The 16,205-nt window shown below is 38.3% G+C and overlaps 1 long non-coding RNA gene across 1 annotated transcript in view; it reads right to left on the bottom strand.

The window, feature by feature from the left end:
* The window catches only part of LOC129529452 (uncharacterized), a 58,345-nt gene extending 44,338 nt beyond the window's left edge, over nt 1–14,007 (bottom strand). Inside the window, exon 1 of the long non-coding RNA XR_008674958.2 lies at nt 13,250–14,007. This is a non-coding gene — a long non-coding RNA (uncharacterized lncRNA). The remainder of the gene's footprint in view (nt 1–13,249) is intronic.
* Nucleotides 14,008–16,205: the final 2,198 nt, after the last annotated feature.

The raw sequence follows: 16,205 nt of genomic DNA, 5'->3' as shown, positions 1-16,205 counted from the left end.
GCCCCTCTGCCAAACCCACAGGACATGGACCTAACCTCAGATGGAAAGCCAAACAGAGAGATGGAGGTCATTTTTTCAGCTCAGAACTAGAGTTTCCTAGTTTGGGTCCAGGGCTATAGAGAAGGACTACATATTGAATCCAGAGGCAGAGACCAAATATGCAGAAAAAGATTTTTAAAAATGGAAGAGATTCTATAATGCCAATACTTTAAATGCTCAGAGTATATTCTCCAAAGCAGTCAGTTTTTGTTATCTTGTCACCTGCTGTTTTGTTTTCTTGTCATACCCCTATAGTTCTTTACTGAGGAATTTGCCTATATTGAAAGTTAAATTTTCCAAGGGAGAGCCATACATTTCAAATATTCTAGGTCTGCAAATATTTTCAATGAAATCAAATGAAAACATATCATTTGAGACCACAGATATTTTCCACATTTTTCTTTGTTCCTCTTGGATACTTTTCTAACTTATGTTTGGTTTCATCACTTTTTAAGACAAGAAAACATATCAGTGGGACAGTTAGAGCACCAGCCCAACAGAACACTCAGAAACAAGCAACAGAAGCACATTGTTTAGGCTGCAGATCCTTTTTTTACTTTTCCATATGTTGGTCTACATGGAGCTAGTGATAAGGCAGAGTGTCTGTCACCCCGACAGCTAGTCTGGAGGCTCTTGTAGGAAAAAAAAAAATACATCACAACACATTGGTTGGAAATGGAAATGGACGTTTGGATGAAATGTTTTGTAGGTAAGAGGCTTGCTTTCCAACTAGTCTGCAAAATCCTTGAGACAGAGCCATGTACCTATCATCCATAATGCATGGCTTATTTTTAGTATACATTTACATACAAAGTTGATTTGAAGTCCTCGATGAACACTTCTTTCCAAAAAAAGTTTACTGGCTGTTGCAGAGATACAATCTCCATTTAAACGGCATCCTTCGTGCTTTGCCTTGGTGGCTGGCCATGCATTTTAAAGACAGTTTCTCCTACCCTGTTTGAATAAGGAGTCCCACCCTCAAAACCCAAGAGCAACTTAGCGATGCTTCATCCTGTGTCATGTTTGGCCAGGGCTACAGTTCCTTTTATCCCTTTCACTCTTTGATTATCAGGTAAGTGACACTTACACCTATGCATAACTTTCAATGTTGTATATTAAGGGCATTGTTTTCTCAGATACATATTGAAGACATGCTGTAATTCAAGATTGATAGAAGGTAACACAGATAGCAGAGGCCAAAGAGATGGGAACTTTAAATGGACCTGCAAGAAACTCCTCCTCCTCAAATGACAGCAATAAGTAAGGAAGATGAGTAATTATTGCTGTATTACCATAACCTGCCATGTTGTGGAAATGAGTTTAGTTCTAAAGTAATACTAGTAGGCTGTGGGATTCCACTCAATTTGTAGAAGTCCTGTAAAATCTAGATTTGCATTGCTAATGGGTCCCAGGAACACACGAGAAATTCAACAGTAAGCCAAAACTGCTCTTGGAGAGGCCAGAGAATTCCCAGCCAGCCTGAATACACACTGACTATGTGATGGTGAGATCTTTGCCTAGAAATCTTCCCACACCTGCTCTGACCTTCTCAAGAGTGACTTTCCAGAGCTAAGCTGGCATAGACTGGCTTTGAAGGTTTGTGAGAAATAGGGAGCAGTGTTTCATATAGTCATACCTCATCTTTGCCATCTAAAACAGCTGCTGAACTATTGAGCCAAGGTTTAGAGAAATGGATGGGATGAGCTACCTAGAGTTTAGTACTTGAATAAATGTTACAAAATCTATATGGTGAATACTGCTAAGTCTTCAGATATTTGAGGTATCTTTTCTAAACTTTACAATAGCCCTGAATTTGGTTTTAAGTTAGAACAAGAAAGCCACATAGGAACAATATTTCTTTTAAATTACTCCGTGCTATGAGATTACATGCGGAGCAGATGAAGGCAGAATAATAGAGTTCAAAATATTGTATTTCAAGAACAAGAAATAGTGTTTAGCAGGACTTTTGAACATTTTGAACATGTCTAAAAGCAAAAAACAAGAGCCTAGCCTAAACATTAAACATTAGGAGAAGGTTATTTATTCAGATCTCTGTTTCATGTTACACAAATAAATAATAAACAAGGGTGCTGGGTTTTCTAAATAGGATGCATTCTGCATTACGAATTTAGATGCAAATGTGGTGTGATGATCATCAGTGTTTATCATTTTACCATCATGATATAGGCTATAGCTTGTAGGCAAACTGCCTTAGAAAAATGGGCTTCTCCAGCTTCTCCTGCTCCCCAAGAGGAACCACAGAAGCAAACTAAGCTTTTTCTTTAGTTTTCTAGACAGACCATCAATAATAGAGTGTAGAACAATGAAGGGCCCCCAAAGCAAACTCATTGTGGCCTGGGTAATGTGAACCCTCATCATTTTGATGATGCCGTTTTGAGAGAGATTTGTTATGTGCTGCCTATGTTTCATTTCCAACTGATCTGCTGTGACCCATTTGAACTGACCAGGAACAATAGCCAGAGCCTGAAATACAAGCATCTCACTTCATTCACTGAAATAGGGCCCTCAAGAGCCAGAAATTCTACTGGTTTCATTGCTTACTGGCTTGTAGTGCAGGTTGGGTAATGTAGAAGTAGACTAATGCTAAGGAAACTGGTAGCTGGATTAGTTAACATTATTCTCCTCCTTCCTCTTCTCTTTTCTTCTGCAATTCCTTGACAAAAGCTTTTTTAATGGCTCAGACAAACCATAATTGAGCATGGTACTAAATGCTTCAACATGTATCACAGACTTAATCATTGCAGAGGCCCTGTGTGGTTAAGCATTTTATAAATAAAAAACAAACAAACAGCAGCATGGACAGGTTAAGTAATTTGCCTGAGGTTGCACAGCTCATGAATAAACCCCAAGCCCATATAAATCAAAAGTTGTTAACCACTATGCTATAACTGATTTTTACAAGCCACACTGGCTTCAATTGCCAAATTTCTGAAGAACATATCCCTTCATTCCCACTCCAGCTTATCTATCTTCATAACACGTCCTGTACACCACTTTTATCTTCTTCTTATATGACTTTTTAAAAATTAAGTTTGGGTTGCTTTCAGAATTATTCCTGATGTTTTGTTTGGGCAATATCTCCCGCCACTTCTGGGGAAACTGACAGAAAAGTGTTCAGTCAGCGGAGGCCAGTTCTTTATCCCTAGGAGCTTGTCTATAATTTTGCATTATAATTTTGAATTATGTTCTCAAAGTGGCACCTTTAATTCTATTTTGGGCCTCCAAAGAGCCAGATGCACCTTGACTATGGAAAGCAACTGCTCAAAAAGTCGTAGAGGGATACACAATGGCAGGTGGAGAATACATCATGCTGCCTCTGAAATTGAGGGTCCACAAAAGGAACATAAAAGACAAAACAGGAATGAAGTGGAGGTCAAAAAGTACTACAACTCTCTTAAGTAGGAATGAGGAGGAGAAAAACAGTCATAACAAAAGAGATATAAAACAGAAAAAGTCTGTACTGAAGATCAAAAACTAATGAAAAGAACAAGGTAAGATTCCTTCAATAAATTTGCATTGAGCACCTACTGTCTTCTAGAACTGGAATATAGAAATAAACAAGAGAGGCAAACTCCTTGTCCTCCTGTGGAGTCTATAGTTTATTGGGAAAAATAGATATGGACCAATTGTCTATAAAGCTTGAAGAGTGTTTAGGGTGTTTTTAAGCTCTGCAAAGCACTTTAGATGCTGAAAACTGAAGGGCTAGCACAACTTGTCTAGGAAAAGATTAGTAGAATAAAGAAGTAAAAGTAATGCATGAAAAATGTTGAAAAAAAGTCTTAACAATGTTCTTTATCTCCTTATGTTTTGACTAGCCTAGTTCGGTAGTAAGTTCATGTTTCCACCATATTTCATTGCTCTGTTTTTGGACCATTTTGTACAGAGTACTCCAAAGTCTGTTTAGGGATCATGCTCTATGACAACTTGGAAAAGAAGATGGTGTGTCTGTATATTTTTTTCTTTTGCCATTGAGATGTTTGACATATTTGGGTGCACAATAAGCAAACACAGATGTGATTGAAGCAAAATAACACAAGGAAGTAATGATGAAAACATGAAAATGAAAAGGCCATGCAGCGTATTTCACAAATGATTTGAACACCAGAGGTCAGACCATATCAATCCTATGGTTATGCTCCCACATGAATATCATATTACAGGAAATACACATTGGAGAAGAATTAAAAAGGTGCACAAGGGGGTAACCAAGATCTGAAAGTCTTGGTATGCAACAGGGTTAGTGACTGAGCTCCGTGGAAGGAAGAGCTGGTCATACAGTGGTGTTCCTCATTCTGAGACTCAGAAGACCTGCAGTTACATGGTTGGGAGAAAAGATAGATGCAAGACCAAAAATTCCAATGAACTACATCTGAAGCAATGGCATTACACATAAAGTAATTTGGGAAGTAGGCTCCTAAAGTCAGCAGGAAATGCTCCACATATGCACATACTAACAGAGAACTGGGAAGAGGAAGTGACTAAGTACAAGAAGCAGCAAAGTTGGGAGTGGGAAGAGAGAGCTCAGCTGTCTTGATTTCTCCAGAATGCCTTTTTAACATCTCAGACAGTGAAGTGGAGAATGCATACAGGGCTGTTACTAACATCACCTACTCTTCACAGCAAATGAAAAATGTCACCACTTGACAACTAAGAAAGCTGGCAAATAAAATGGGGGGACAGAAAGTGATCAACAAGAAATTTACCATGAAACCAACAGAAAATACCTGGTGACTTAGCAAAGACTTATTTTCCTAAGCTATGAAAATAATTTTTCTATGGTATAGCTAAGAGAATTGCCTAAAAGTCTTATAAACGCCTGGTGATTTACTGACTGATCTCGTTACCTCCCCTCTGCTTCTGTCCTCTGCATAAATTGTCCTACTTATCAGATAATGTTTGGGGAACTCTTTCCAGCAGCTGTCTATTAGCTATCTTCAAAAATTCTCTCCTTAGACCACAGAAGCGGGTACTGAGGCATTACTGTTCTAAATGATATTCCTTAATAGAAAACATTGTTTTTCTATTCATTCCTTCATTCACTCATCACATATGCTATAAGTGCTCTCTGCACACCTCATGCCATGTTTAGAGGCAGATCTGGAAAAGATGACTCCACTTCTCCACTTTTGCGCAATGGACTTTCTGATTATCTCAAGGAGAGGGAGTAGATGATGCTATAAATGAATATTCTAGGGTGCTCTAACCTCGTACACAGCTTCAGTGAATGCAAATCGTTATCGCAGTCTTAGTGGCTTTGTTTCTAAACTACCTCAGGCTGGCTGGTCACCATAACTTCGGTCCTGACAGATGGATACAGGACTAACTGCAGGGTTTCAAGTATATTCAGAGTATAAAGCCAAAAACAAAAAATGCAAGAAAAAAGCATCATCAATGTGTGTTAGACAAATAGTAAAAATATTATGCCATTATTTTTTCTCATTCTAGTGGAATATTCAATTTCTTATTTTGTATTTGTAATTCTGTGTTCCTTCTTAAAACAAGCTCCTTCCCCTGTCCACAGCTGTATATGCTTTAGGCCCCACAAAACTTAAATTTGCCCTTGGTGGAGAGATGTGAATTCTTCTTTCTATGTTCTGCTGTTATCTAGCTGTGACTACTAGGGTTGGTCAGTAAATTTATTTATTTATTTATGGTTGTTGTTACTATTATCATTTTTTAAAAGGGGAAAAAATCCTTGTTTCTTTATTTTAAATTTTTCCCTCTTATTTCCTGTCAACAAAAACCCCAAATATTTTCCCAGTAGCAGAAACCAGAAATCTGGGAGTCAGTCTGGTCCCTTAACCTGTCAAAGCCAAACCAGTGTATGATTCTTTTGATTTTGACTTCCATATCTCTCTCAATTTCATATCCTTTCCTTCATCCACCTCCACTCTTGTGACCACTGTACAAGTTACCATCACTCAAAACACTCCTAGGTTCTAAACAATCACAGTGAACTTGTAGGAGATACATTTTACAAACTTTCTGCAAAATGTTTCAATAATTTATACTAAGCATCTTCAAGTCATTTTGTTTTATTTTAAAAATCTTATTTCTTTCAATATTTATTTATTATTTTACCTCATGTTTCCTTTAAACTTACATAACAATATTTTCAATGAATGGTAGTGGTGAGTTTTAGAAAATGTTAAGCAGTGGAAATATACTTGTCATGGTAAAATTCATTCTAGTTAAGGGATCATTTACAAACCCTCCAGCCCTCCCTACTTCAGCTTGGTAGTGCATCTACTACAGCAGTTCAGCCTCAAAGGTCATCTGTGGGACTTATATTGATGTTTGGCTCTGGAATTCCTTTTTATCTTTCATATATTTAAGCCCTGAGTTGCTACCTAATCTAAAATTCCCTCAAGTGGACATTGAGTTATCTATCTCCTTATAGTTCTCATTGGACCTAGTACTGAAACACTGTAAGTCCTTACTAAGTATATGCGAATTCGTTCAATTTATTTGAATTATGAGATTTTGCACTGGTAACCATCCATCCATCCACCCATTTATCCATCCATCCATTCATTTAACAAACATTAATTAGATGCCTATGTGTGCCACTATGGATGCCTAGAGTGGGAACAAATGAAAGCTGGGCTGTTCTGGTGGAAGTGGGCTGGAGGACCTGGAGTCCGGCCTAGCTAACTTCCTCCTGGTAGCATTTGAAGCTTACGTCTGTGGATAGGTGTGAGCGATGTGTGCCAGGCACTATCCCCACAACCTCACTCTGCCAGGTACTTCCTAGGCCATGTGCTGGCGATATAACAGTTAACACTATACAGTGCCTTCCCTCCAAAAGCTCACGTTGTCATGGGCAAGACCAGGAGGTAAGGAGACAAACCGTAATGACTTCGCCTAAAGAAGCTAAAGAAGTTACACAGTGGGGATATCTTTTGAGCTAGGTCTTGAAGAATGAGGGAACCATCCAGCAGGCATATAAAGTGGGGAAGCACTCCTAGGATAGGAATTGGCATCAGCAAGGGCATAGTGGTGTGCAAGCACATGCCAGTGAAGACGAGAGGGGGCTTCTGTGGCTCTGACATAGCACAGAGGTGGAGGTGGAGAAGAGGTGTCACAGCAATGGGATACTGTAGAGCTTTGTTGACTATCCTGAATGCAACCAGCAGCCACCATCACTTTTAAATGGGGAGATGTGATCAGCCTTGCATTTCAAAGCTAATATAGAAAACACCTTGCTGGTTCTGAGCCTCCAGAGCAGGAATCCTATACCCAGATTCCAAAATGATTTGTCACTTGGTATATTACTGTGGATGTCTGCCAGATGACTCATAGAAGCCGCTATCACAGACCCATCCCTTCTGATATTAATTGTACTTAATCTGAACTGTGAAACTCCAATAGTGTTGAGGAACGAGAAAGAAAACATGTTTGAAACATAACTCTCTTATTTTAAAAGTTTTCAAAGAAAGCAAGAATTCTGGACAAGGAACTACGATATTCACTGTCTTTCTCTAACTGTACATTTCTTCTAAACAATTTTCTGAGATTTCTCCATTGATTAAAGTTAGGACTTCACTGTGGGAACCCTTGAGTTTTAGACAAACATAGATTACGCTTTGGATAATGCTGTGCACAGTGAGATGGAATATGCCTACTTTTGTGTATCTAAAAATGATTAAGAAGTTCTGTCCTGAATGTGAAAGCCAGAATGAAATGATACACATTAGGCACAAAGCAAAGAAGTAAAGTACCACCTGGAGGGCAAAAAATATGGGTTTTGACATGGGCATATCTGTAGGTCTATCAAAAATATGATAAGGCAGAAAAAGCTGCTTGCATTAAGATCCACGTCTCTGAATTCTCCCAGAATCCAGGCACAGTCAAGTGTGGGGAGATTGGCACTTCCCTAGGGAGGTCTTCTAGGCAGAATGAGCAGAAACGTTAATCATTAACCTCAATGCGAAGCCCTGTGTTAAGAGTTCATATTTGTAAATGTTTTTTGATCCTCAGTTAAGCTGTTTCCTATACCAGCACTCCCTAGGTAACTCCAAAACTTTTTCTTTTTTTTTTTTTTTTCAGTTGAGACCTTGAGTGGGGGAGGAGGTTGTGTTTGGGGAGAGAGTTAGAGCTTCTCTGCACCTGGGAAAATGCTAATTCCTGTTTTTAAGAAAATAGGCTAAGAAAAGGCTCAAGGGAGTCTAGGACATCAAAGAACTCTTTTAAAACAACTTTTTTTGACGATTTAAATGAAAATGAGACAGACATATATGGATTAAATTTCCCCTTAAAGCAGCCTGAGGTTTAAAGATTAAGGGGGAAAGAGATGGAGGTAAAATGTATTGGGGGTTTATTATCAGAGTTTCAACTACCCAGACTGAGTGCATTAACCCATGATGCGTCCATGTGCACTCCCATATGTGTGCTTGCATGCAGACGTGCGCACACGTGTGCCCCACGGCCGTGAGACAGTCCCTCCATAGCTGATGATTTATGCAGCTTGCCAGAAGAGAAGTAGGCCATGCCAGCCTTGAAAGCACTTTAGTTTGGTTGTTTTTACTCATGAAGGACATGTTGTCCTGTAATTACTCTGTCATTTCTTAAGAGGTGAAATTCTTAATAGGTTTGTGCTTTATGTGTTGCTGTGAGTGTTCTTGTCAGAGCACATTTAACCACGTTGGAATCCCCATTCCATATCGCCTTTATGGGGAACAAAGAGAAACTGGACATTTTAACATGTATTAAAGCATCTAGGAGAAAAAAAGCATGAGTCAGGGAGGACATAGACAAGGTGCAGAAAAATTGCAAACAACATTCCTGTTACCTCTTTAGGTTTCAAAATACCTATGAAATAAATACTTTGTCATTAACTTCTTTTTTTTTCCATTTCTCTCTCTGTCAACAAACAAGTATAACATTTTGTATCTGCATGTGATAACAAAATAGGGTAGGGTAAAAATAGCTAATGTTTAACTCAAAGGAAAAAATGAAAAGCATACAACTCTAACTAATGTAAATGTTAAAGTTACATTTTAATACTTAAGAGAATGTAAAAGGAGATGCTGGAATTGATCGAGTTAGTTATTTGTTCTGTGTACTACTGATAAATGTTCCAAGGTTAGTGAATTAAAAAAAAGTTTGAAAGCCTCAAATAATTAAGAATTTTACTGTTTCAAAGATCAAATGCAATAGGAATGTAATTCATTTTTTTCTATACCAAAATTAATCCTTCAGTTTGAAAAGTCTAGCACTGTGAAATGTTATAGGGCATTTCTGAGCCAAGTCAGAATGAACATTTTAGCAGGCTTATCATCAGCTTAAGAATGATGTTCTAATTTCATAAATTGTAAAAAAAAAAAAAGCCTTGCCTTCTTTAAGTCCATAGGAAAGTCAGATCAATGGGTGAAATGTCTGTGGACCATATGGCTTTGTATGATTAAGAAAGCGGAAGTCTAACCTCGGTGTATGATATAGGCAATTACTTTCTAGTGAGTTCTTAAGGCTAGGTCTCCTCCTGAGGTTCTTAAACTGTAATCATCAAACATAGTTACTTTTCATTTGGACCCAGCCCATAGCAACACAGCCATTTATCATTCCATCAGCTACCTGCTCTCTGCTGGGGCATTTTAGTAATCAAGCTGTCTGTCTTGTCCCCTCACCTGCACACTAGTGCTCAGAAATCTCTGTTAACTTGAACTTTTGAAAACATAACACATAATGATCATGGAAGTCAATGCTGAGATTCAGCCAGTGCACAATGGGTTACAGTCACCGTGTTTATGTTTGGAGTCTTTTCTGATGGTGGCATCATCTTTGTTACTCAGTGCTCATGAAAAATTGATTTTTACATATTTTGAATATTATCCTTGAATGGATGCATAGTGATTGCTATCCTAAATTCTTCAGGTCAATGTCACTTCTTCTCAATTAATGCTGTCACTGACTTAGTTAAGGCTCTTGTGATAGTTTGCCAAGGCTATTGCAAAAGGCCCTGATACAGCGTGAGGCCAGGAGTGTTTGCCATAGGATATAGGCCGGATGAGATATATCTAGGTAGGCAAGACTGCCCAAGCCTCTGCTGTCATGATAGATTTAGAACCTTCAAGGAAAACAAAATACACACACACAGAAAGATTCAGAGAAGATAGAAACTAAGAAGGGAGTTTTGGTTCAAGAAAGATGGGCTAATGTCAGAGGAGAGATGATTCTGAAGTTGACAGTGTGTCTACTCAGGAAGTCTCCCAGCCAATCTTGTAGCCTTTTGCCTGAGTTTCAGGACAAAGTGAATGCAGGTGAAAATCAAAAATTAATTTCACCTCGATCTTGGCAGGACTTTGGAAGTGTAGCCCTTGGCAGCATTGACTTCAGTACTTTCTCTAGCCAGAAGAGGTATCCTTAGCAGACACCTCAGTTCCATCAAAACCTTGATGTACATGCCAGTGGGTGTCCGCAGAAGCAGCATCCCCCTAGGCTCCTTGACAGTAGGTTAGCAACAAAACAGCCTGTTTGGATATTGAGAGCCATGGTCATGGGATCCATGACCATAGAAAGCCAGTGTTCTAATACATCCATTTATTGATTCCAATCAATATTGAGTTCTTACTAAGAATAAGGGATTAGGAATATAGTAATATAGCAAAACAACAATACCTGCCTTTTTGACCATTAACCACAGTAAAAACTACATTTTCTATCCCAATCCAGTACACATGCATATATGTGTACATATACCACCATGTATATTGAAACAATGCTAACCCTTGCCGTGCATACTCTGATGTATTCTGTATTTACAGATATTTTCTATTATGCCATATTTTATTTAAAAAGATACACTGGTCAGTCCTGCTAAATTGATTTATGTATCATTAATGGTCTGTGACCCACGGTTTGAAAAACACTTTTCTAACAGGGACTGAAGCTGTTATATCTAATGTTTATTAAGCATTTACTACAGTGCTAGGCACTGTTCTAAGTATATTACATGTATTAACTTATTTAGTCCTCATAACTTAACCATGTTCACTCAGTAAGTGGAGGAAGCAGGATTTTCCAGACAGTCTTAAAATTCTACACACTTAACCAGGGAGGAAGGAAACAGTGAATATTACAGAATAACCAAAGGGACAAGACACCTTTAAAGACTCCCAGATCTAATTAGGAAACAAATTTGGGGCAGAGTTTTCTATGAACAATCAAGAAAATAATGCCTTACGAGTGTTATATGATGCTTTTGCCTTATAACAGTGCTATGGCTGGAAAACACAGGCGACACCCCATTCCATCCCTGCTTCTTCTAGAATTGAGTTCTTTCAATGCAAAATGATCTTTTCATCCTCCGACTTCAAAATCTTCAGTGAATCTCCAGGGCTCACTTGGAAAATTCCATTCGCCTTAGCATGGAGTGTGTATTCCTTTGTGCGCCACCCCTGACTACATATTTAGCCTCAATTTTCATCACTCCCCACAGGAATCTACACTGCAACCAGGCCTCAGTATCTGCTAAGCATAAACAAGCCATGGCCTTTCCTGTTTCTGTACTTCCGTATATGTGCTTGGTCTTTGCATACGTTCTCTCCCCCGCCTAGCATTCCCTTCTCATATTCTCCACTTGTTGCTTCCTACTCACTCTTCAAGAACTTGTCGACTTTTTGGTGAAGCTTTCTTTAGCTCCCTCCCAGTCGCCTGGCACAATTAAGTGGTACCTCTTGCTGTTTTACAGCCCCTTATATAGACCTCTATTATCTCACATATTACTTGACATTATCATGATGGTTTGCCTAATCAATTTTCTGAAAGCAGAGCTTGTGCCATATCACCTTCTTGCTACTCAAGAGGGGGACTTGGGGATTTTCTTTTAAAACACAAATAAAAAATCCACACCATAGGGGAAAAAATATTGTTTTCATGCTCCTTATTGTTCCAAGAACTACTCTAATAGCTGAGAGCCATGAGTCTAGTCATATTGGGCTGCAGCTAGAATGGGAAATGTCTATTGGAAGTAACATAGTATGCTTAGAGGCAGAAGCCAGGCCAAATTAAAGCATCTTGGAGAAGCCTGGAATTTAAACACTGGAGAGAACAATTCAATAATTGAGGGAGTATGTCACAGGGTTTTATAAAAGGGCTCAGTCTCAGTATTGAGTAATGGAATGTTGCTTCGCAATTGCCAGGATTATCCGTGACCTCTATTGCTTACATTTACAGAAATGGGTTAAGCAGATTACATTTCTATAAAATATAAGGATTTCTAAATATAAACACAAATGTCATAAAAGAAAGCATTAATAAATATAAATTTATAAAAATTAAAAAGTTCTCCACATTTAAAAGCATAATAAAGAGAAAACAATAGGAGGATGAGAAAATTGTTTTAACATATTTGATGTATATCTTTAATATACAAAGAGCCTTTACAAATCAATAAGACAATATAATCCTCCCAACAGGAAAGTATAGAAAAACAATTTACAAATAATAAATAAATACACACATATTCTGTGTCAGTCAGAGTTTAACCACTGAAGAATAACCAGTATGAGATACATATTAAGATATTGACTGTGGGGACTTGGCTTACATGATTGTATGTCTGAAATCCATCATGTGCGTCCTCAGGAAAGGTAGACTGAAGCTGTCCATAGGTGAAGTTTCCTCTTCAGGAAAGAGCTATGCTCTTAAGTCCTCTTAATGATTGAATCAGGCCCACCTAGATTACCTCAAATAATCTCCCTTCCTTAAAGGCAACTGATTATGGACTTTAATCACTTCCCAAAATATCTTCACAGCAACATCACAGTTTAATGTGTCAAGTTAACACAACAAAAATCGTACTGTCTATCCCTTGAAAACCTGACAGTTATACACATTTTCCTAAACCATATTTAATCTCTAAGCAGAAAAAAAGTCATATATTTCTACCTAACCTGAAACAATTATCTTTCATATAACTAAAAACACATTAACCTTTTCACCAGAAAAGGATGCAAAGTTTTTTGGGAGTTGTTCCTTCTTTTTTTACATCCAGTAACTTAAATAATGTGATATAAAGTTAACTATTATTAATACATCTTATATTAAATGATAGGGGGATAAGAAAAAAAGAAATCAAAATGTCATTTATATATATATACATACACACACACATGCACAAATACATACACACACACTCATATGCCCACATACAAACATATTCATAACAAAATAAGGAAGAAATACTTACAACATTTACAGTCATTGTTTCTGCAATTGGTCACACACTTGTAGCTGATATTTGTAACTGCCTTCTCCCACTAGGCACTCCGTATTCCCTTTTCCGTCAGCAGCACCTCTGATGGTCATGGTTGTTTGCCTGGTGGAGTGATCCAAACCTTCATTTCTGAAGAGTCTGGGCCACTCTCAGGTTTGTTATAGTTTTCCATTGGCTTTAATCACAGGACATGGGAGTACTAGGAGATGCCAACCTAAGGGCCTCCTGCATTCTAAACATAGTGTCCGTTACCTCCTTTGTGGAGTAGCAGTTTAATTTCCCCTTGATGATTAGGACTGATAATCCCAGCCAGTACAGTAACTCTCTTCTTTGCCTGTGAACTCAGAGACATGAGGAGCTTACAATGGTCAGGTAATAGCTTCAATGGAATCATTGTGATGTCTTCTGGTAGAAGCACCCCTAACTTTAGAACTAAGACTTCTAGATCAACAATGCAAAAGTTCAGGGGGATGGCAAGCAAAACTCCTGATAGTGGCTTCCCAGCAGTAAGAGTGAGTGGAGTCATTTTCATCCCTTGATTTTCTCATTTTCACCCCTTGATTCCTGGACCCATGAATCCTGGCTATGGGAGAAGCAGCACCATACACTAGATGCAGATTTACAGCACATACAGCCTCCTGGAGGAAAGTACTTCAGTCCTGGAAGGTATCGCCATGTAGTTGGTGCTGTCTCTGAATTTCCAAAAGGCCATTCCAATATTCTATGAAGCAGCTACTTCAGGATGCTGAGGAACATGGTAAGATCAGTGAATTTCATGAACATGGACCCATTACTGCACTTTATTTGCATGAAGTACATTTCTTAATCAGAAGCAATGCTAGATGGAATACTGTGATGGCAAAAAAGGCATTCTGTGTGTCCACTGATGGTAGTTTTGGCAGAAACACCGTATGCAGGGAAGGAAAATCCACACCCAGAGTAAGTGTCCATTCCAGTAAGAACAAAGCATTGCCTCTTCCATGATAAACGCAATCCAATGCTGTCATACCACTACATTGCTGGCTGATCACTGCTGGGAATGGTGCTGTATCAGGGACTCGGTATTGGTTTGTTTTCTGGCAGACTGGGCACTCAGCAGTGGCTGTAGTCAGTCCAGTCTTGGTGAGTGGAAGTCCATGTTACTGAGCACTTTCATAACCTCCATCCCTGTCACCATGGCCACTTTGCCCACGAGCGCATTCCGTAATGACAGTACTGGCCAGGGAAAGAAGCTGACTGGTATCCAGAGAACGGACCGTCCTGTCCACTTGATTATCAAAATCCTCCTATGCTGAGGTCACCCTTTGATTAGCATTCATATGGGACACAGATATCTTTACACTCTTTGCCATCAAAAAGGTTTTTCCACATACCTCTTTCCCAAACCTCTTTGTTACCAATTTTATAATCATTTTGTTTCCAAACCATTGGCCACAGATCATATATCTGTATAGTCTCTTACCTCTTGTTATTTCCTTTGCCAGTGTATCTCCAGGTGCTGTGTTTGAAGTTCTGCCCACTGGGAGAAATTTCCTTCACTACCGTCTTTCAAGGATGTCCAGAAAGGGGCTGCACTGCTGCTGCTGTCCACTTTTGCATGGTGCCTGAATATTGTGCAGAAACATCTGTAAATCAGGCCCAAGTTTTATCTTCCTCAGTCAACTAGTTGCATGTGTGTGTGTGTGTGTGTGTGTGCACGTGCACTTGGGGGAAGGTGTATATATTTGTGTGTGTGTGTGTGTGTGTGTATAAATATATATATATATGTCTATATCTACTCACCCTCATTTAAAATAAGTTAGTATACAACAACAACAAAAAATAAGTTTAAGCAGTTATGCTGCATCTTTCCAGGCAGCTAAGGCTAGCATGCATATAAAAACTGTGTATTCAAATTCTTTAAGTCTCATAAAGTGCAATAGTATGTACAGTATTATTTCTCAGTAAGCTTAACACAGTCAATTTTTTTCTCTTCCACTAGAGTAGATCATTTCTTTGGTTGCTCATCAGATAATTAGCTTGCCAGGAAAGGAGCTAAGACCATGTTACAAGACTTACATATAGATCTCTAAACACCACAGAAACAACAGCAAAGCAAGTTACTCACCAAATGACAGCCAAGAGGGAACTAAGACCTTTAGATAGAAGAGTAAATGTCTACCCCTCTCATCTCATGAGCTAAATAAATAAACAAGCCAATCAGCCAACCAACCCAGAGTAAGGATTATTTTCAAAGTCAATACAAAACTCTATTTCAACACTAATAACTGTTTATTAACACTTACTGTCTTTCAAAAACATGATTGGTTTTGGGGATATAAAGATGAACATATCTTGTCATTGAAAATATTCTATATCAAAGATAAAACACATGTCTTTGACCTTAAGAAGTTTGCATTCTGAAAGATATGAAGAATAATTACTAACAGTGTGTACTGAAACCTATGTAACCATAACAATCTATACATAAAATCATAAGTATTTATATATTTATGATTAAATAGGAGCATTACTTACATCTTGCTGATAGTATAGCTTAGAATAATAGCATAGTAACAGTTACTAAAAATATAGTGTTTATTTTATGCCAAACAATGAAATACATGCTTTTACTCAAATGCATTAGCCATTTAATTGTTCCAGAAAAACCTACATTTATTATTATCACCATTAAGCAGATGAGACGATTGTGAATAAAAGAGATCACTTAACCAATGTCCCCATACTACTATAAAGTAGAGGTGGATTTCTGGTTTGAGTCTAAATCTTACGCTTTTATCCATTAAGCAAAGCTTCTTACAGCGAAATAGCAAATAAACAATTCAGTCCCTCATCAGTAAGAACTTTATGAGGTGATCCCTTTGCCTTAGTTATACATTCACAACTAACACGGTGTAAACAGTAAAAAATGCTGGGTTCAAGTTCTGGC

Source organism: Gorilla gorilla, chromosome 1, assembly GCF_029281585.2.
Source record: "Gorilla gorilla gorilla isolate KB3781 chromosome 1, NHGRI_mGorGor1-v2.1_pri, whole genome shotgun sequence".
Taxonomy (NCBI): Eukaryota; Metazoa; Chordata; class Mammalia; order Primates; family Hominidae; genus Gorilla; species Gorilla gorilla.
The sequence above is the reverse complement of the archived record's forward strand: the minus strand, read 5'-3'. Positions and strand labels throughout refer to the sequence as shown.